Source organism: Canis aureus, chromosome 35 (assembly GCF_053574225.1).
Source record: "Canis aureus isolate CA01 chromosome 35, VMU_Caureus_v.1.0, whole genome shotgun sequence".
Lineage (NCBI taxonomy): Eukaryota > Metazoa > Chordata > Mammalia > Carnivora > Canidae > Canis > Canis aureus.
In genome coordinates this window covers 12108601-12130354 of record NC_135645.1, presented here as the reverse complement: position 1 = coordinate 12130354, position 21754 = coordinate 12108601, and the positions used below count along the sequence as shown (strand labels likewise).

General features: G+C 34.2%; 1 protein-coding gene across 21 annotated transcripts in view; it reads right to left on the bottom strand.

Annotated features, from left to right (window-relative positions):
* ZBTB20 (zinc finger and BTB domain containing 20) overlaps positions 1 to 21754 on the bottom strand; it is a 781647-nt gene that overhangs the window by 735212 nt on the left and 24681 nt on the right. For 5 of the 21 annotated variants that reach the window (XM_077884689.1, XM_077884692.1, XM_077884691.1 and 2 more), the window contains exon 1: positions 4302 to 4507. The exons of the other annotated variants lie outside the window; for them this stretch is intronic. The gene's annotated coding sequence lies outside the window, so the exon portion shown is untranslated. Of the gene's footprint in view, positions 1 to 4301; positions 4508 to 21754 lie in introns of those variants that run through there. 21 annotated transcript variants of the gene reach the window in all.

The following is a 21754-nucleotide window of genomic DNA, read 5'->3' as shown; positions in this document are numbered from 1 at the left end:
GTTGAGCAACTACAGTGGCATAAAAGCCCTTTTTTCTTATGGGCTCTTGAATGCTGTTCCCAACATCTGTTATAGTGGTTACTACATACATGACAGTAATGATAGATGGCATTACTTCTTCCCACAGCCTCAAAAGCTTGCCTATGTTGAAATCAGAAGTAAAAGAGTTCAAAGAATATATTTTTGATACGTTCAGTATAATTGGCAACAATGTACATTTGATGATTAAATGTATAATAACTATGTTACAGGAATATATACAAATTCAGGCATTTTCTAGAATTTTGAGATATAGATATTGCCCTTGGGTTTTTGGTAAAGAATTAAAAGTATTTTAGTAGCTATTTGACATTGGCTATAATCCCTGAGGATTCTGCAAAATGCTAGAAATTACTTAAGTATTGGAAATGCACAAAACAAGTTTGAGAGAAAATTTAAATTTCAAGTTTGCCAAATATCTAGGAATTCTATACAGAATTTGAAAATTTGGAGCAAAAAATCAAATGGCCAATGATGATTCTAGTATCATTGTAAATAATATCTAATTATTGTATGAGGTAACCAAAACGGCTCATATAATATGAAAAAAAATCATTTAAAATAGTTGATTTCCAATTAATGATAACTCTTATATGTATGCATTTTTTCAACTGCTAGTGTTTATTGTCCTTGATGTAGGTGAACTATTCCTATGTAAATGATATTTGATTCCTGTAATTTGCTTGCAATAGTTACACAGCCATACAAACAAAAATACTTAGATTTTCTTTTCAGCTCTACACAACTTTTCCTGCTAATAAGATTCTCACTGGTTAAAGAACTTGGGATGAATATACTATTTTACTTCTGTCATAGAAGTCCAGTATATTTTTCACTGAAAAATGTAGTTTGTTAAAATAGTTCTAAAGTGGCCTCCAAGGCAAGTCAGCTTTAATATCCTTTATCAACTTTTAGACCTAAAAAGGCCACCCTTAGGACTGAAGAAGACTGGAACTAGCAGCACTCAAAGAATGTCAACATCAGTCCTTCCTTTGCCAGAAAGGATCACTCGTTAGCAATATCAGCAATATGCTACTTCCATACACCTTGCCAGGCCCTGGGACAACACATTTGCTCAGGGTCTGAACATGGTTTCCTGTGTGGCAGCATGGCCAGCCACTATTCAGCCTTGGGCAAGTCCATGAACACATCCACTGATAATTTCTATATTTATAGGAAGCCAGGACATGTGTAGATAATCACACAATTGGATATTTATGAAGTGCCAGATTTTATGAATACAGGAATTTGTTAATTAGCACAAGGACTAATCATTAAAATTCAAAAATAGATAAATAAACAGGAATGCCATTTATTTGTTCACATTTCGGGGAAAGTATGCAGCTGTGATCCTTTTGATGAATGTGGGCTTCTGAAGAAAAATGTGAAGAAGAAAAGTATCTGCAAGTTTTGAAATCTTAATGAGTAAAATCCAGGAAATTACTATATAGTCTTTATATTAAAAACAATCGTGATAATTCGTCCCTTAACTTAAAAAAAAAAAGTTTAAACCAGTGTATGCTTAGCATTTGAATTATGCTGTCTTGCTATTCCAGTTTTGGTCCTTTTCAAGGAGCCAAAGCTGATTTTTTACCGGATAGAAGTTAAAAAGCACACACACGTCACTCAGTACCAAATTGTTTTAGCTACAGGGCATGGCAAAGCATGAAATAACTGCTTTAGAGCACTTCCTCATGTGGGTGTGTTAGATAACTGTCCGTTCCAATATTAAAATGAAACCCACTCTGACCTGACCAAGATTTCGGGCCTCTCAATAGATTTCATGTGCTGATAGGAAAGGCCCACCATAACCTGTAAGGCTAGTTAATGACTTTTTGGCATCCTATAGCCCTCCTGTGACACAAGCCTTTCAGCTTTCCAAAGTCTTATATATCAGAGTACACTGGTTTTAAGTTTACTTATTCACATTTTACAGTGTCCTGTAGTATTTAGATTATGACAATCCCTCCCAAAAGAGGCCAAGATTATTTTTCATACTAAAAATATTTTAAATCTACTGAAGGCTAAGAATTATAATTCTTACAATGTGTATAATTCTACACATTCTAAAAATCAAGCCAACCATAAATATGACTAAATTTTTACTTTCTTTTATTCTTTCTAGAAGGTTAAAAGAAATCTTTACCTTCTCCTAAAACCTCTCCATTTTTCTCATTAACATAAATATGCTTAACATGAAATTTTTAAAATGTCATATCTGCAAAGAATCTGTGATTTCTTTACCCGTACACATGTGTGAGAACATATAGATACATTCATATATATGCACATAGATATCCCCACATGTACATGTATACAGAAAAAGAGAATTCTTGATCAAGAGATACATGAAAGATTTCTTTTGAAAACAAGGGTAGAATTTCAGATAGTCCTCACAACGTTAACATAGAAAATGACAGGTGCATGAGACATGCACAGTTTTGAGATGTTAGTTTTAAAACAAATTTTTGGGTCAAGAGTTTAAGATGGAGAAAATCACATTTGAAATACCATATACTGCATACCTGCATTAATATACACTTTCAATAGACTCCCTCAAAAGTTTCCCTTTAGATCTTTGGGGGGGAAAAAAATCTCTGACAGGACCTGAGTGTACTTAGTATTTGTTCTGTTCTTGGTCAAAGCTGTCCTTTCCAGCTTTAAAGACACTTTAGGCAATAGAAGCAAATTAAAAGTCTCCAAATAAATTTTTAAAAAGAAAGGGGAAAAAAAGACTTTTAGCAGCAAAAGTTCACCACCCTTTTGGAATAATGGATTTTTAATAAACATTTTACTAGGTCTGAACCTTGAGAATATGTTTGGGAATCTGCTCTAGCGTCCCAGGTGGCTTAAGAATATTGCTTTATGGACTTCTTTGTGTTGTCAGAGAGGCCTAATGGAATTAAAAAAAAAAAAAAAAAAAGTCTGCCACTTCTTTTAAATAAATAATTTATTATGAAAAAGGTGATTGTATTATCAAAGATCTCTATAGATCAGCATCCATTTTTTATCATTCCTCCTGTATATGTTCAAAACATCTGTGTATCTTACTATCTGACTTAATTTTTATCAAATGAATGGCAGTTTTACTTTCAGACAAATCCGAATAAAACTCCATTAAGAGTCCATTTCAAATAGACCTATTTAACTACTCCTTTGAATTTCGAAGAACACTGTTCTGGGAAAACTGTTCAACAATGTCCACTAGTTGTGAAATGCAACTTTTCCCACCATAAAAAAGAAAAAAAAATAAAGGAGAAACAAAGCACCTCAGAACTATGTTTGAAATAACAAATACATTATTTATAGTCCCCGAAATGTTAAATGAATACTTGCAGTTGTTGCATAAGATGGCCTGATACACTTCATAGCTTCCACTTCATAAAAAGATGGCCAGCCCCCACCCCACCCTCCCCAAGCATAAATAAACAGTAACATACTAAAAAGAAACTGTCCTAGGATAAAAACTGTTTGTTAAGAAAGTTTGCATCCTTACTAATCCCAGTGATATCCCTATAAATCCAAAAGTCCCTCTGCAAAATAAAAGTTACAAAACAGAGTACCTTGTTCCTTTCAAAATACACCCCCCACATGTAATATAGAAGAGGGTGTGATAAAAAATAATCATTAGATTCTTACCCAGCCTCAGTGACTACCCCTCACCTTACAGCCAATGCCATCAAATAAATATGCTGGCAAAAAGTATTCAACCTGCTTAAAGGATTTAAACTGTAAATATGGACTTTAAACTTCAATGTAAAACAAAGAACAAGAGTCTCACTTTAGTAATACCCGCACTGGCACTGCAGCTAAAACTCATTGGCACATAACTAACACAACCCAGTTAGCAATAAATAAGGACAACATGATATATAGACAGACAGATGGAATTGCATAAACAGACAAGAAAAGCAAAGAGACTAACAAACATACGGAGGGGTCTGTTATAAAAGAGTGAAAGATACTGATTTATTTGGTACTTTAGTGAGAAAAATAGGTTTGTTTGCAATTATTTTTAAAGTAATTAAACTGAATCACAAGGGCACACCCTTTAAATAAGTAGGAAGAAAAGGAGTAGAGGGTAGGCCTCCTATAAATGTTCCAAATTTTAAGCTAGCAGCAGCTCTGTCAAACTTAAATCTGGAAATTAAAATTCAAGGAAGAAAGAATAAAAGCATTGGGGGCTAAAGGAGATGATAGGTGGGGGGGGGGGGGGGGTTGAAGAAGCAGGATTTTTTTTTTATGAAAGTTGTCTGCCCTACCTTCTTCCCCAGCGCTGAGTTTCTCTTCTCATAATCGGTGTCTCCCTGGAAGTACAGTGTGAGTGGTAATGACTGCCTGCCTCCCTAATGAGTCCATTTTCCTGCTCTTGATGTTGTGTATATACACACACTGCAACCTACCTTACAAACCACAGAGACGGGAAGAGAGAGAGAGAGCAAGAGAGAGGGAGGGAGGGGGGGCAAAGAGGGAGAGAGAGACAGAGACAGAGCAAGCGAGTGAGAGAGAGAGAGAGAGAGAGAGAGAGAGAAGAGGAGGAGAGAGAAAGAAAAACAGAAAGAAACAGAGAGAGAAAGGCACAGACAAAGCCCTCCTACCAGACAGCAGACAGCCCTCCTTCCCCTATCCAGCAAAATGCAACTCGTCTAATGCAGCAACAGGTTCAGTATTGCCAGACTAACAGAGTGAAAAAGGTATATTCTCTATATCATTACTGCTTGCAAATAAACAGTTTAAGAGCAGCTGGCTCCACCTTCTTTATTTATGCTCCATTATGAGGAATGTATTGTTTCAGTTCTGGCACACAGTACATGTAATTATCATAAATACATTTTTGCATATTAGCAGGAAATAGTGAAATGCATAGCTTATTTGTGCAATCTTTTAAATTTTTTTTTAATGTGAGAAGAGTGTCAACAAATCTGCTCTGACAAAAGCCTAGTAATGATTTTAAAGTCAGAGGCAGTCTTAAAGGAGGCTCTGAAAGAAAGACTCCATACAATAGGAAAACTGATCTCAGACAAAACTGATAACTGCAAAGAAGAAATCATTGCTCAGTAAATAAATCAAGACCATACGCAAAATTGCAGACAAAAACATAATTAAGTTTAATTAAGTAACTAATAGACTAGTACTCCAGAAGAGGCAGATTGGTTTCTTATTTGAAGCATCTATCTGTACAAATATCACAATGCAATGTACTCTGTGTGAACAGGTGCAATGCATATAGTAGATAATGTTACAACAACAGAAATAAATCCCATAAGGAGCTTCCATCATAAGCAGGACAAGATTTCAGAGAATATGGGTCTGAAGCCATAGCAGAAACCCCTTGTTCTTTTATTAGGAGGGAAAAATAAAATTAATCAATGCCTCTAAACAAACCTTTCTTAAAAAGGAAAAAAAAAAAAAAACATGTTTTTCTTTGTCTGATACCTCTAACCATTTTTTTAATATGCTAGAACCAAAATAATGCTGGTATTACACTCCCCACACATCACGTGATCCCCACCCTTTTTTCCCACTCCCTGGTGCCTTTTTCTCCCATAGGTGATATACTTGCAGCTATGGAATTACAAACATCAGAAAACAGAACAAGTTTCAAGCTCCTGTTGTCCCCCAATTTTTTAAAGCTAGACTCTGCTTGTCTACCTAGACAACCACCTTCCTTAAAATATTTCTGTACAATTTGGCTGTGTGTCATTTAGATGGGACTTAGGAACATCATAATAAAGGTTAAATATTCTAAAGAAAATTTACATAAAAATGAAAAATGTGAATTCATCTGACCCATTCAAATCCTGAATCTGGGCACCAGTAATTAATTGTGTATTAAGTATATTAATTTAAAAATCATCCTTTCTGTGTGGCTTAGTGTTTTTATTTTACCATTCTGCAAATATTAGAATGTTCTTTTGCATAAACATAACTACTGTATTATATAAGCATCAATTCCTTCCCTTAAAAGCCAATTTTCAGTTGATAAAATAAATAACTTAATTACTTCAATATATAACTTACAGATCAACTGTATCCTCATCTGATGCTCAAAAATCTTTTAGCATATCAGGTGAATCTTGGATCATGCTCAGAACAGAGATCAGTATTGTTTTAGCTATTTTAAGAGCAGATAACCTATAACACAGAAATTAGAAGACGATGTCTAGCTACACATTGTGCAAACTGTCCTGGGAAAATTCTACTAGGAAATCAAGAGTCCAGCCCTCTACTCTTAGTGTCAACGACTAATTCCAATTCTCAGGTGGTGTAATAGTGCTTTACCTCTCTCAAGGCTGGTTGCTTAATAAAGAGGGGACAGATACACAGGCAAGGGGATGTAATAAAATAAAAGGAATATGCTTTTGGTCACATGTCTTAAGAAAAACCTTTCTAAAATACACTTAGTGTGCCTGAGGTACCAGCATGCATCTCGCCCCTTACTGCTCAGCCTGGCAGTTCTGTTTTTCTACTATTGCCCTATTGTTTCTCTAAAGCTTTATTCAAATGTTTGAAGAAAAATACCACTTAAAAAAGCACACAAGCCTCACAGTTTGACAGACTCATTCAAATTAGATATTACTATGTCCTGATTTTTAAGACAAGGTTCTAGGTATTTTTGTTTTCTTTCGTTTTGTTTTAACCCAAAGAGAATAAGAAGACATTATTTGAGTTCCACCAGCAGGAGTCAAAAGGAATGTAAAGGACCGTGAAAGCTATTCACCTTTTCTAAAGAACAGCTAGCTAGTTGAATTTAAAAAAGAAAAACAAATATTTTGGCTTGGTGAAAAATGCACAACACCTCAATGCTTTCCTCTATATCTGCACACTTTACTAGATTCCAAGCACAGTAAGTGGCACATTCTTAGTATTTTCTGGAGTTCAAGTCACACTCTTCTTGCTGGGATGGGAGACCCAAGTATTGAATTAACCATAGCACCATGTGAAACAATACTCCTAACTGACTATCAGACTCTGGAAGTTATAGTTATTAAATTAAGTGGTTTTGTATGTTGATAAGCCATGTGACAATTTCATCTGGTAGAAAGATCCTAGAGTGGGAGTTAAAAACTGGTTTTGGTTTCAGCACTGCCACAAGTAGTTTGTATACCCTACACAAGCCATCTAACCATCCTCAGTTTCCATTTCTTCATATGAAAAAATAATTAAATTTAAAAGGAAAGAACTGAAGTGGACAACATAATAATGATTATGATAATAGCTAATGCTTAGGTGCTTATACTATTTGCCAGGCCCTCTTCAAAATACTTTTCTCTTATTAACTCATTAAATCCTAGTGACCGTATGAGGTAGAGATTATTTTTAGTGGCACTTTCAGGTAAAAAAAACAGAAAGGTTAAGTGATTTGCCTGAGATCACACAGCATAGCAGTAATAGGATTTGAACCCAGACTGTCTGGCTTAGAGCTCATGTGCTTAGTCCCTGTACCCTACTCTGTCCTGGTATCTAATGACAGCTAAGGCTTCATCTATCCAGAAGATTCTGTGCTTATAAGTCAAACCCAGCACATCCTGATGATTTCTCATACCTCACTTACTAATATAGTGTAAATTTGCTCTTCTAATTTACACAGTTCTTAATACATTTGGTTTGAGAGTCTAACGACTCTAAAAGTTTACATACTCCACTCAATCACCTTTATTCCCGAATGTCCGTAAATATGTTTCCATTTGCTTAAACTGAAAAAAAACCTATAGTCAATAAATAAACAATGTATAAAGACTAATTGCATTACATATAGTTTCCTAGATTATCCATTTAAATGCCCTGTGTTTAAAAAAACAAACAAAAAAATTTTTTAAAAAAGCCTACATAATCCTTAAAGGTTCCTTAGCTCAAGTATCGAATATCTACTACTGATGCAAATAATTGCTTAAATAACTAAATAAATAATAAATAAAATACAACAAAACAAATATCCCGTTTCCCAATAGCCTGAGAAAAGCATGGAAAAGCAAGGATTCAATTATAAATGATTTGAAAGAGATGCTGGGTAATACCATCATTTGATTTTATACACTTGGTTTTAACTTTGAATTATTTAAAGATATATTCTGAACACTTTGATACTAATGACTCATTCCGCAAGAAAGAATTTGCCCCTTCTCTGATCTCTGTGCATTAACTAAACATGGATTGTGTGCCCATTATGCGCCATTCATGATACTTGGGGGTGAAAAGTGAAGTTAAAATGTGTGATTTAGTATCTGCTTTTGAATACTCCACAGGCTGGTGGGAGACGGCATGTAAACAGCATTAGCGTAAGCAAATAATCTTGCCACTCCATAATGTGATATGCCATGTAATGCAGTGCCTTAAACTTTGTGCTTCTCCCTCAGAAAGCTAAAAATGAAATCCAACAAGATAAATATAAATACCTAAATTTAGTATGTGGCTTATGAAAGATGTGTATGTGTATGCGCACATGGAACAGGGGGATGTCCTGAGGTTAGACTGGAGACAAATAATTTATTCTCCAGCAGCGTGGTTTATAGACCCATTGAGTATACTTTATCCATTGCCCCCAAGCTGCCTACTAAAGTGTCTTCTACAAATGCACAGTACATGAAATTCTTAAGCGTTTGAAGAAATCAGTGGTAACTATTAACCTAGAACATAAAATTTCATTAATTTTAGAGTTATGGAGTCCTTTGATAAGTGAATACTTTCAAAACTATGTAGAGGGTGAATTTTCTTTTAATTTGGAAAGAAAAAAAATCAACCAATTTCAAAAGCATTTACCATTATCTCAAATATATTTTTGCAAAGTCCTTTTTCAGGCATCATTAGTGTTTTTATATCATGTGAGGCTAAACAGAAAAAAAGGTTGAAATACTTTAAGACTGTTCATAAGAACATTCCTAAAAACAAAAGGGGGAGTTGGAAAGAATGAATGAATGAATGAATGAATGAATGAAAGAAAGAAAGAAAGAAAGAAAGAAAGAAAGAAAGAAAGAAAGAAAGAGTTCATGCTGCAATGAAGGAAAGAATAAGAGTTTTAGTCCTAGTACATGGAGGAAAAGGAAAGACGGGTTAATGGGTCAAAATGAGTAAGCGCTATGACTATACTGTCATTGAGGCCACCATCATAAAGTTAATTCTATGCAGCATAATTAGATAATCCTTAATTTGGGTCATCTGTTTTAAAATTGTATCCCATTAGTCCCAAGAAAAACTAGAAGAGATTGTAGATAAATCGTAGTTTACCAACACTACGTCAGTAGTTTGAACCTTATATGGGAAGAGATGTATTTCAATTCTAGTCAACAAATATTTAAGTTTTAAACAAACAAACAAAAATTACATGAAAACTACATTACTTGGAGTACCTTTACCATGCCCTTTGCAGTGCTATCCATAATCATCTGTCCTTTAATATACCTCCATTGCCACTAGACTGAGGGGCCCACCGGAATAGGGGCTCCACTTATTAAGCATTGACAGCCTACTATCTGGAAGAACACTTGGAATATAGTTAAAGCTCAACAGAGTTTTCTTAAATGAATGAATAAAGGAATGAATCAACAAATGAAAAAAAGCAATAACACATGGAATTTATAAACCTTGGTTAATTAAAAACTTTAATAAATTTGAATTCAAAGGATGATATAAACTTCTAAATAGCATTTAATTTTTTTAATTACATATAAAATATATTATTAAGATCTTGAGAAAACAAAATGGTTTTAATAGAACAAAAAGTAATACTCCTCAACTTTTCTCTATGTATGAAAAATTTCATGGGGCATCTGGGTGGCTCAATGGTTGAGCATCTGACTTTGGCTCAGGTCATGATCCCAGTGTCCTGGGATCAAGTTCCACATCAGGCTCTCTGTAGGGGAGCCTCCTTCTCCCTCTGCTTATGTCTTGCCTCATTCTCTGAGTCTCTCATGAATAAATAAAGTCTTTAAATTTTAATTTTCATAAGAAAATGTTGGGAAAAAAGTGTTGCCCCATAGCTAGCACAATTTTAATTCACATCATCTCTGAGAAGAAAATTCAGTTTGCCTTCACATTTCATGTAGTCATTATGTCTTCTATTACACAAGTGTTCAAGTATAAATCAGAAGTTGGCCTTAAAATTCCTTATGGGAGAAGGACTGTCCCCTTTGAAGAAAAATACCTTGGGATAAGCTGGTTAGGGTCAGAAAGTGGGACATGAATAATTCTTCTTGTGGGGTGAAAGTGTGCTGCATAAGATATTAGTAATGATTTGAAAGTAGGGGAACATAAAGAGAAAGGAGGAGGAGGAGAGGAGAATGACAAAAAAGAAAGATGGGCAGTGAGAAATTCCCAATGTGGTGGCCAAAAAATTTAAGAGAGTGATGCTTAATATTAACTTCTAAGACATTTACATTTTTGAGATGCAAATCTTCTCTTCAAACCTTCTGAGAAGCTTGATATATTGTACAGCTTTGTTTAGTAGCGTAACAAGGAGTACAAGGATGGAAAATGAAGGTATGCCATGAATTCACCCATACACTGTAGCCCTTGTAGACAGAGAAGCTTCTTTTTTTTTTTTTTTTTTTTATTTATTTATGATAGTCACAGAGAGAGAGAGAGAGGCAGAGACACAGGCAGAGGGAGAAGCAGGCTCCATGCACCGGGAGCCCGACGTGGGATTCGATCCCCGGTCTCCAGGATCGCGCCCTGGGCCAAAGGCAGGCGCCAAACCGCTGCACCACCCAGGGATCCCGACAGAGAAGCTTCTTAATGAGAGAGACAGGAGTTCCAAGGACTGACCAGTGGCACCGTGAATACCAGCCAACAAATAGTGAATGATGAATAGCAAAAAGTCAACAGTATCTTTAACACAGAATGATTCAAATATGGATTTGAGTCAATCACCTCTTTCCACAAAGATACAGGAGAAATATGGTCATATGGAGAAGAAGCATATAGATTAATGTCTGAATTACAGTTTTGTTGTAATTTCATTGTTGTTACTACCTCCATAAACTGATCTTAAATGATATGAATATCTTCAGAAACATAGGGGAAGAGAGTACTTTCATGACATGATACATTTTGAATCAAAGAATTAAAAAACATAAAAATGTCATTCATAATATCTCCCTGGCTCTAGAAAAATGTATTAGACATGTATACTACATGAACTTTTCTTGCTCCCTGCTCAATCCTCTCTCCTAAACAATCTAGGACAGTGCTGGCAACTGCTTTAAAGTTTCAACACTTACATAATAATTTATTCATATGTACAGGCTATATTCAATACACAAGGAAAAAGAAACAGAAACTATGGAGTATATTCTATAGGAAAAATAAAAGTCATATAGAAGATATATAAAAGAGGCACCTTAATTACTATGATGTTACTTGTCCAGCAGATCGGTGAGATCCCCACCATCCTGTTTAATGATTCTACATGTAAAACTCAGCCTCCTCATTCTTCCTATCTACAAAAGCTGCTACTATTAGTAAAGATTCGTTCTTAAAAGTTACCACTACTACATGTGTCAAGAACTGTGCCTAGTGCTACTACATATACTACATCATTTAGTTCTTCTGACAGCCTTGTAAGAAAGGTAATATTAATGTTTTCATTTATAGATGAGGATACTGAGGCACACCGTCATGTACGTAATAGGGGGTACAAGTCAGACCTAAAATCAATCCAAATAGAATTTGTGAGAGATAGAGGGAGGGGCTTGACAAAAATACTCCAACAATTTTAGAATAATAACTGATGAGATTAGAAATTTTGAAAAAAGACTAATGATGGGAAACAGGTTTGAGAGCATATGGATTCCCCAGATAATTTCAATACATATTTCACATATATTTGAGAAAAATCATATTAACTGTCTCAAAGTAAAATGTAAAGAAAGGATAATGGAGAAAAGCAGCATATAAACAACTTTCAAAAGTGATGAAAGAAACATACCATGAACCAGTGTGATTAAAGGGTTGGAAATATTAATAACAATCTGTCCAGTAATATTGAAGCCAGTTATTAATAATAGAGTCAGCATGATAACAGCCTGCTAACTTCTCTGAGGCAACAGGCCATAGGGATGATTCCAAATGGGTAGAAACAGTATCTCTGATTTTAATCTAAGAAAGCTCTTTTAACCCCAATAATTTATAGGTTTACAACCATAACCTTTTAAACATATCACACTTTTGGAAAAGAATCTACATGAAATCTCAATCTTTTTCATTTGTATTAAGAATACAGAAATATCTCATTAATCAATATACATACAAAAACAATGTGCAATGTTTTATAGGATTCTTATGAAGAAATTTTGAAATGAATTATATTAAATGAATTAAATTAAAATTTAATAACATTAGGTATTTTAAAATTATCAAAAATATTCAATTTCATGTTGAAAATCCATAAACTTAGACTTATCATGAAATTAAATAAGATGTCCTACTTTATTTCAAACTGATGACATTATGCTACTTAAAACGTAATAGTGGGGCTTTTTGCAACACAAATAGTCCCAACATCTGTTAAACCTATGTAGAATATGAACATAAAAGAAGTATCTCACCAGTTGAGGAAATAGTTTTATTAGTAATCAATAAGAGAAGAACCCTGCCCATAATTAAATCTGTATTAATTATGAAAGAAATGAATCATCATTATGGAGCTCATTTTAGAAATTTAATGGTCTGGGACTCCAATACACACTCTTTATGATGTCATATCTAGCAGTCTGCAATTGAAATAAACTGAAAACCACTCTAAGCTAATATTTTAATAAAATTCATGTGGTTGTTGCCTAAAATAAACTTCTCCTAAACTCTGTCCACCAATAAATGCATTAATTCAGTGTGCCATTAAATAATTAATGTGTGCTTTAGCAGTTTCGTCAGATATTAAAACATATTTTACAAAAAATAATAGATATTATGAAATATAATATTAGGTATTATAAATGAGGCAAATTCTGAAGTCGTCCAGGTGCTACATTTTCACTGTTACTATTGTCTTAAAAGTTAAATTAATAAATATATAGAAATAATAAATCAGAGCAGATTTTACGAAATTGTGGGTGATATACAAAATATTTATAGCTGATAAGGCATGGGCAGAGACCAATAGGAAATGTCATTGCAACTAATCAAAACAGATACTGGTTGTAAATAAATGATACAGTGCCAGTGTTTACTTCCTGAATAACAACCCTAGCTTTAGATAACAAACCGGAATCCATCTTCTAAAACAAGTTAATAAAACTTGAAGATGTAGTTTTACTACTGCTATAGTCTAGAGCAATGGATTCTCCAATTTTTAAAAATTATATATTCCATCATTAAAAATATTTTGAAGTCTACAAGGATCACTTATCTATATGTCGGTTCTGAACTCCATTCCCACTCCATCCATACTCCTCTGTGGTGGAACCTGAAAACCACATTTCCCACATTGCTTTGCCAGAATGAGAAGCACTGGCAAAAGGTCAAAGAGAACATTTTTTTTTCTCCTTCTGCTTTTGGCACTAGCAATCTCAGCAATAGTGGTGCTTCAGCAGCCTCTGCAGCTCAGAGCTCTTGGGATCTGACTCCTAGGACTGCTGATGGCAGCAATGGTAGTGTGGTTTCAGAACAGCAGCAGAAGCTCTAAGAGCCCTGGCAAGTACAACAGCATTGGTGGAAATGTGGGCTGCTTGGCTCCTGCCATGGCTGTAGGAGTGTGGGTGCCTGGCTTCCTGCAAAGCGGTGGCAATGGCAATTCCAACAGCTACAGCAGCAGCAGTGCTCCAGCTGCCTCAGCTGCACAGGGCTTGCCAGCTCTGGGAACAAAACTTGCTCTTGCTTTCCGCAGATACTCGTCACTAAGTATTACTGCCACCTTCTTTCCCTCCACCAGATTTCCCAACACATTTGTAACCAATTCTTTGAGTTAAAGTTCCTCTGTCTGGGGACGCCTGGGTGGCTCAATGGTTGGCTCAGGGCATGATATGGGGGTTCTGGGATTGCATCCAACATGGGACTCCCCGCAGGGAGCCTGCTTCTACCTCTGCCTATCTCTACCTCTCTCTGTGTGTCTCTCACGAATAAATAAATAAAATCTTAAAAATAAATAAATAGGGATCCCTGGGTGGCGCAGCGGTTTAGCGCCTGCCTTTGGCCCAGGGCGTGATCCTGGAGACCCGGGATCGAGTCCCACGTCGGGCTCCCGGTGCATGGAGCCTGCTTCTCCCTCTGCCTATGTCTCTGCTTCTCTCTCTCTGTGTGACTATCATAAATAAATAAAAATTAAAAAAAATAAATAAAGTTCTTCTGTTTGGAGTCACTTCTGTTTTTCTGACTGGGCACTGGTTAGTATAAGCTCACACTTCAATATATAATTATTTATAAGTTCTAGACTTATACTACCATGTTACACACATTACAGAACATTATGAATAGCCACTTTAAAGGGTGAGAAAACAAGAAATAAATGATATTTTTAAATAAGTTTTAATTTTGTTGTATTTAGTAGCAATTTTGAAGACATTTTTACCCTCACTAAAAAATAAAATTTTAGGCAGGGTAATTGGGTTAACATTTAGAATTCTTTATATCTTTGCTTGGTTTTACACCTTGTGAAACAGCCATTTGAAAATCTGGTACTACATTCAGGTTACTGTGATACCTGCTGTAATGGCCGTCAGAGTGGGAGAAAAGCCTCACAAAATAGTGGATCCAAGTGGAAGAAGAGCATCATTGGCTGTGCTTATTAAATCACAATTCTCAATTTGCAATCCCAACCACCAATTATGTAAAAGATTTTCTTGAACTTTGTCTTGTAAATTTTCATCTTTCTGTATGTCAATCAGTTCTTATTAAAATAAAGGTATATGTGGTATTTAAAAAAAATTTTAACAAAATAATTTTAAAGCCTATTTTAGAGATTTCATTTGGAAGATTCTGAAACAAGTTATAAAATTTCTATTCCAAGTTTTCAAAAGTTTTCAGATACTGTTATACAGTTTTCAACTACGCAGAAACTAGAGTTTTATTATCATATTGGTTTGGCAACAAAAAACACATTGTAATGCAAATAAATACAAATATTCAATACGAAAATGTTCTCTCCATGCCCTGAACCTTTCAAAAAGCAGTTACCTTCTCACTCATTGTTAGTATCACTACTTTAGATAAAGTGATCAAGTATGTTTCTTTTTTTCCAAAAATTTATGTTAGAGAGCACAGTATTGTCAGCCACATGTCTGACATAAAAGGTCAGCAAAATTAGAACTCTTGTCATTCTGTAAAAGAAAAATGCATAACTACCATAGATTTCATATTGCTTTTCAATACTCTGCCACTGAATAACCAGTGAAACTCCATTCATGGACACTCTCTGTCTTATTACAAGGTTTGTAAAACTTCTACTAAAATTTTAAGAATCTACCATATTTGATTCTGTGTTTTCTATTAGATCATAAAACATTTGTTTAAAAGAATTTAACTACATCAGTGACATCCTACAGCACTTGTGTATACTTCTGACTTCAACTAATTTGCTAAAATAGCTTTATAAATGATGAGCAAATGAATTTCATGTGTAGAAGAACATCTCTAATCTCACCCGAGAATCTTTTCCATTCTACTCAAGCCAACCACTCCAATGTTCCAAAACTACGTTAACATAGTTTTTTTCAGAATGCATTATTTTACTTAAAAAGTATTTTGATGCTTAGCAGGTATCTCCCCCAGTAACGCTTTGAGTGATTCATAAAAAAGCAATTCTTTGTCTTAGTGAAATAGAGCCTAACAAATGCCATTGGTTGAAATATTAGAAATATCAAGTAATTTCATTTAAGTGTATAGTAAGTCACATTGTACCATTTGTTCAAAGATTTCCTTTCTAAAATCTTCAGCAGTGTTTTCTATGTATCTTCTAACAGCATTTGCTGACCAATGTGATATAGTTTGTTGCTACTTATTTTTCATGCATTACTTTAGCCATTTTGGCTCAAGGCACATCATACACTAAGGGTGAGGTTTTTCCTTAATGAGAGTGAATATAAATCCACATTTCAGATAGACTTCTTGATTATTATTTTTGGCTCACATTGTCAAATATGATTAAGTCATCATTGTCTTTACTTTGTAATATAGCCAACATGTTCATAATATGTATTACAGATATTCTTGTTCAGATGTGCTTGAGTATTATTCCATCCTTATTTTGCTATTTTTTGCAGTCAGTTGTTTGTTTTGTAAGAATTAGTTTACTTAAAACTGGATAGTGTAATCTGTGACTCCTCATAACAAGGCAAGAATAAAAGTCAGTACCCTCAAATCTTAGAGCAAATCAACTCCTACTCTCCCTTTCAGGATACTTTGTATAACATTCAATGCATGTGAATGATACTTTATATTGCCAACCACAACTTACATACTAAAAATTAGTAAACTTTAACTTTAGTTTTGTTAAATAAAAAATTACATAAAGGTTTGATATCTTCTCAAACCCTAATATGTCCTCTTGCATATTTCCTAGGGTACATGCCCACTATTTTTGAAAATACTGCTGTACAATATGGGCCTTGGACTCAGTACTGAACAATACTTAGTGGCTATATATTGTTAAATTGCTTATCCATGTCTGTATGGTTCATCTGTAAAATAAAAATAACTACCTCATAGAATTGTTTTGATGATTACATTAGTTTGATTAAGAATAACAGGATTTGTTGACCACCTACAAAGTAGAAGGCATTATTCAAAGCACATGAAATGCATTAATTCCTGAGTACAGTACCTACACATGATGAACACTTGATAAAAAATTAGTTTCCTTCCCCAGGAAAGAGAAAGATTAATTGTACAAAATCAAGAGTATTTATTACGGCAAGTAGAGTTAGTTGTTTATATGCTTATCTCTTTTATAAAATTTCAAGTTTCCTGGAGGCAAAGTTATGTTGTAGTCATCTTTATATCATAATAGGTACAAAATACAATGCTTTGAATGTATTAAGTGCTCAATAATTAAATAAATGTTGTTGAATAAATGTACAAAGAATGCCCCCATAACTTGCTGTTTATCGTTTGTAAAAACTTGGGCAACTCCATTACTGACAGGAATGATCAATTAACTGCACTTCCATTGCAAAACATGCTATTGTTTTTATACATACCGCATTATACCTTTGCAGTAAGGATAACACTCTGCAGAGCTTTTGAAAATACAATAACCCTTGATGATTTGTATAAACAGATGTAAAGTAAGGTATTGATAATCCAAAAGTAATTTCTATTTGGATTTTGAAATGTGTTTCTATATTTATATTAGACTATGAATATGCCTAATGTTCTATACAAGAGAATGCACTTGCAACAAAATAAGCTACACTATGAAAAGCTGACTTAGAAAGAAGTTGAATGCAATTCAGTTTCTGTCATCTTACCCCTTCATTTAACTCTTCTGTGTAAGCTACCCCACTTTGATTACTCAACCTACATAGAACTTTCCATTTCTCAAGCCCTCCCTGGAAGATAAGAAATGTTTAAATGCTGATTATCATGGGGATATTTTCTGCATAAAGCAGGCAATTCTCACCAGTGAATTTGAAATCGTGACTGGCTAGGTATTATAAAAAATCAATTAAAAGACATGAAATATACCTTTTGCTTTACTAAAGTTAAGAATTTTCATTTTCTGTAAAATATTTTATTCATTTGTAAAATGCATGATAAACCATTAATGTTCTTCATGACTCTATTTTTTTAGATAAGTGACCTGAGGTAGAGAAAAAACAGCTGTGATACATTTAATCACATATGAAATCTCACAAAGTTTTCTATCCAACTCGTAGTACTGTTGTAAAGAAAAAATAAGCAAATCATTTTGAAATATTTAGAGAAAGTAAAGGAAGGAATAATAAATGTAAGGCATCACTGTATCTTAATGAGAACCTGAAAGATTAGCTTTTCATCTTTCTCTTAATTATTCATGAATGGTACACTCCATCTCTAAGTGTACAGAGGCAGAATGTTTGGGTAGAAAGAACATGAGCTTTAAAGTCAAACAAGCCTGGGTTTGAATCAAGCTTCCACACTCATTCGTTTGACCTGAAATAAGTTACTCATTTTCCTTGAATTTCAGTTTCCTCAGGAAAAACTGAGCAAAAATATTCAATGAAAACAGATAAAAAAAAAGAAAACAGATTAAAAGTGTTTGATCTGTAGTGAAAATTCATTAAATGATAATCCATTCCCTCCTTTTATTCCTAAACCAGAGGTTCTCAATTCTTTTTTTTTTTTTTTTGTACTATGGATCTCTTCTAACTAGCAATGACTCACATCAACAATTTATATTTGTCTTTCACATAACAGCTTAAAACATTTCTCCATATCAACCATTGAGTTTAATTTTCATTGCTACCCTATGAAGTAATTTGACATTATCCTAATTTTTTACAGTAAGAAGTTGAGCTTCAAAGACAGTAAATAACTCCTATAAGACCTTGTACATGGTAAGTTACAAACTGAACCTTCACCTACCATTCCATCAAGCCTGGTTACCCAATCACTGAAAAAAAAAAAAAAAAAAAAAAAAAAACAGTCCTAGCCAGATCTAACAGAAAGAATGTTTTATACTATGAAAGTTAAATCTAAGGATAATACATATTATTAAACTATTTACACAGCCCCAAAGTACAGTAGGGATATAATCACATTATTATCACTAGTGGCTCTAGTGGTGCAGCCGAATATTTTTGTAACACTTTTATAACACCTTCCTAAAAATAGCTTTTTATGAAAAAAACAGTGAATTAATGAATACACACCTATATGAAAATTTATAATAGCTAGTCTGGCTGTTAATGGTGGAGAATGACTTTCAAATAAAATTTAGGGTGTAATTTTATATTTTTCAGTAATACACTAAATTTCCTCAATAATCAATGTATTTCTTCCCAAATGATATTGTAAAATGAATATGTTCTGGGGATGGAATGTACAGAATAGTGATTAGCGTTAATAACACTGTATTGTATATTTGTAATTCACTAAGAAAGTAAATCTTAAATGTTCTCACCACAAAGGAAAAAAAAAGGTAACTATGTGAGGTGATAGACGTATTAATTACCTGGATTGTGGTTATCATTTCACAATGTATACATATATTAAATCATCATATTGTACCTCTTTAAAAACCCATGTGGTACAACCTAAATATACACAATTTTTATCGTCAATCATACCTCATTAAAGCTGAGAAAAAAAATCAAATGTAAAAAGTACAGATTATCTTTTTTAAAAAGCCACTGTCTCTGAGTACTGAAATCATACACCTTTTTCTATATACTTTTCTATATTTTCAACACTTTCTATGTAGTACATGTATCATTTTATAATTCTAAAATATCTTAATAATTACCTAATCATCAAAAACACTCACAAAATAATATTGGAAAAATAGCTATGTGTAAAATGGGTGGGCCATTAAAACCAGATCACCATTTCATCTAACCAACTCTGAAAGAACAGCTGATTAATCACTTGGATGACTTCAGACTCACAAAACTACACTTAAAGACTTAATTCTTTGGGCCCTTACATTCCCTTTTGTTTCTTACTTATTAGGAGGAAATAGAGCATAAAAATTAAAGGTATGTGGGTTCTGGATTCTGACTGCTTAAGTTCAAATCTTGGCCCTAGCACTTTAGCCAAATCCCTTAATTTCATTAAGCCTTTTGTCCTCTTCTTTAAATTGGGGGAAATAAAAGTACCTACAGCACAAGGTTTTTGTGATTATTAAATGAAATCACCCAAATATTGGTAATAAGTAACATTTACCAAGCATTTTACCATATAGTGAGTGCTATGTTAAACATTATATATATCACCACATTTAATAATCACGAAACCCTATAAAGTAAGTACCATTATTATCCCTCTTATAGGTGAAAAAAGTGAGTCTAAGATCCTACAACTAATACACTAACCCAGGATTTAAATCCAGCAGACTAATTTTAAGTACAAACCTTGGAGGCTAAATTCAATAAGCTCAATGTCAGGCACATTGTAAGCATTTAACAAACCTTGGCTTGTGTTTTGTGTTTATTTCTACTTTACCCAAGTGTCGATTTCTTATTTAACAGTTCTAAATTGAATGAAGTAGCTCTCAAATAGTGCAATTTCAGGATTCCTTGCTCTTACCCTACTAAACACCATCATTTTAAAAAAGGATTTTTAGGGCAGTGAAAATACTTTGCATGATATTATGATGAAGAATATATGACACTGTACATTTGTCCAAACTCATAGAACAACACCAAGAGTGAGCCCTAAAGTAAAAAATGGACTTTGCATAATTATGATGATGTGTCACTGTAGGTTCATGCTAGTTAAAAAAAAAAAAAAAAGTGCTATTCTGGTGAGTGATGATAATGGGGGAGGCCATGCCTATGTGGGAGAGGGGTATATGGGAAATCTCTGTACTTTTCTCTCAATTTTATTGTAAACTAAAAATGGTTTTAAATATATATAGTCTTGGGCAGCCCTGGTGGCGCAGCGGTTTGGCGCTGCCTGCAGCCTTGGGTGTGATCCTGGAGACTCGGGATCGAGTCCCACATCGGGCTCCCTGCATGGAGCCTGCTTCCCCCTTTTCCCTGTATCTCTGCCTCTCTGTGTGTGTGTGTCTATGAATAAATAAATAAAATTTAAAAAAAATATATATATATATAGTCTTTAAATGTAATGTGTTATCCTGGATGGGATCCTAGACAAGAAAAAGACATTAAGTAAAAAATAAGGAAATATGAAAAAACCATGGGCTTTAGCTCATAATAATATTAACACTGACTCATTCGTTGCGGCAAATATACCATACAAATACAAAATATTAATAAACTGGATATGGGATATATGAGAACTCTGTACTATGTTCTCATTTTTTCTGTAAATCTAAAACTATTCTAAAAAAAAATATCTATTTGAAAAAATTCAACCAAAAAAGTCAATAGAAGTTGTTTTGGGAACGTAAACATATAAAGTGCAGACTTGAGATGATGTGACTACCAGGATGCATTTAAGTCAGAGGAGGAAATGACAGAGTGTCAGTGCCTTAATCTAGGAAAGGCATTTTTTAAGAAGTAGTTTTGAATGGTTAAAAGTCCCCAAATGACAAATTAAAGAGAATTTCAGATTAGAAGGCTTTAAAGAGTAAAATAATTACCCAGAGTTATCAAGCTTAGTTTCTAGAAAGCTGGGACTGAAAACTCTGGACTCCAGGGACTCCTGGTTGGCTCAGTCAGTTAAGCATCGGCCTCAGCTCAGGGTGTGGTCCCAGGGTCTTGGGATGGACCCTCCTGTCAGCCTCCTGCTGAGCAGGGAACCTACTTCTCCCACTCCCTCTGCCCCTCCACCTCCTACTGCTTGTGCTCTCTCTCTCAAATAAATATAATCTTGAAAAAATAATAATAAATAAAAACTGGACTCCCAATCCAGTGCTTTTTCTACTGTAACAGATTGGCACATTAGAACATGTTTGACTCAAGGAAGTAATTAAACAAACTTAAGGGGGAAAAAGTGGCAAAATGGAAAACCTTTGAATCAGACTCAAGCATTCTTGTTAGTATGGCAAGGAACAGCTACAAATGGCTTTAAAAGAAGAGAAACAAAATAGACTAGACATCTGACAAGGGATGACACATCAGAATTAATGGGAAGTGATGACAGGCTCTCTGGTTGGTGGTTTCAGATCAGAGCTATTGCCTCT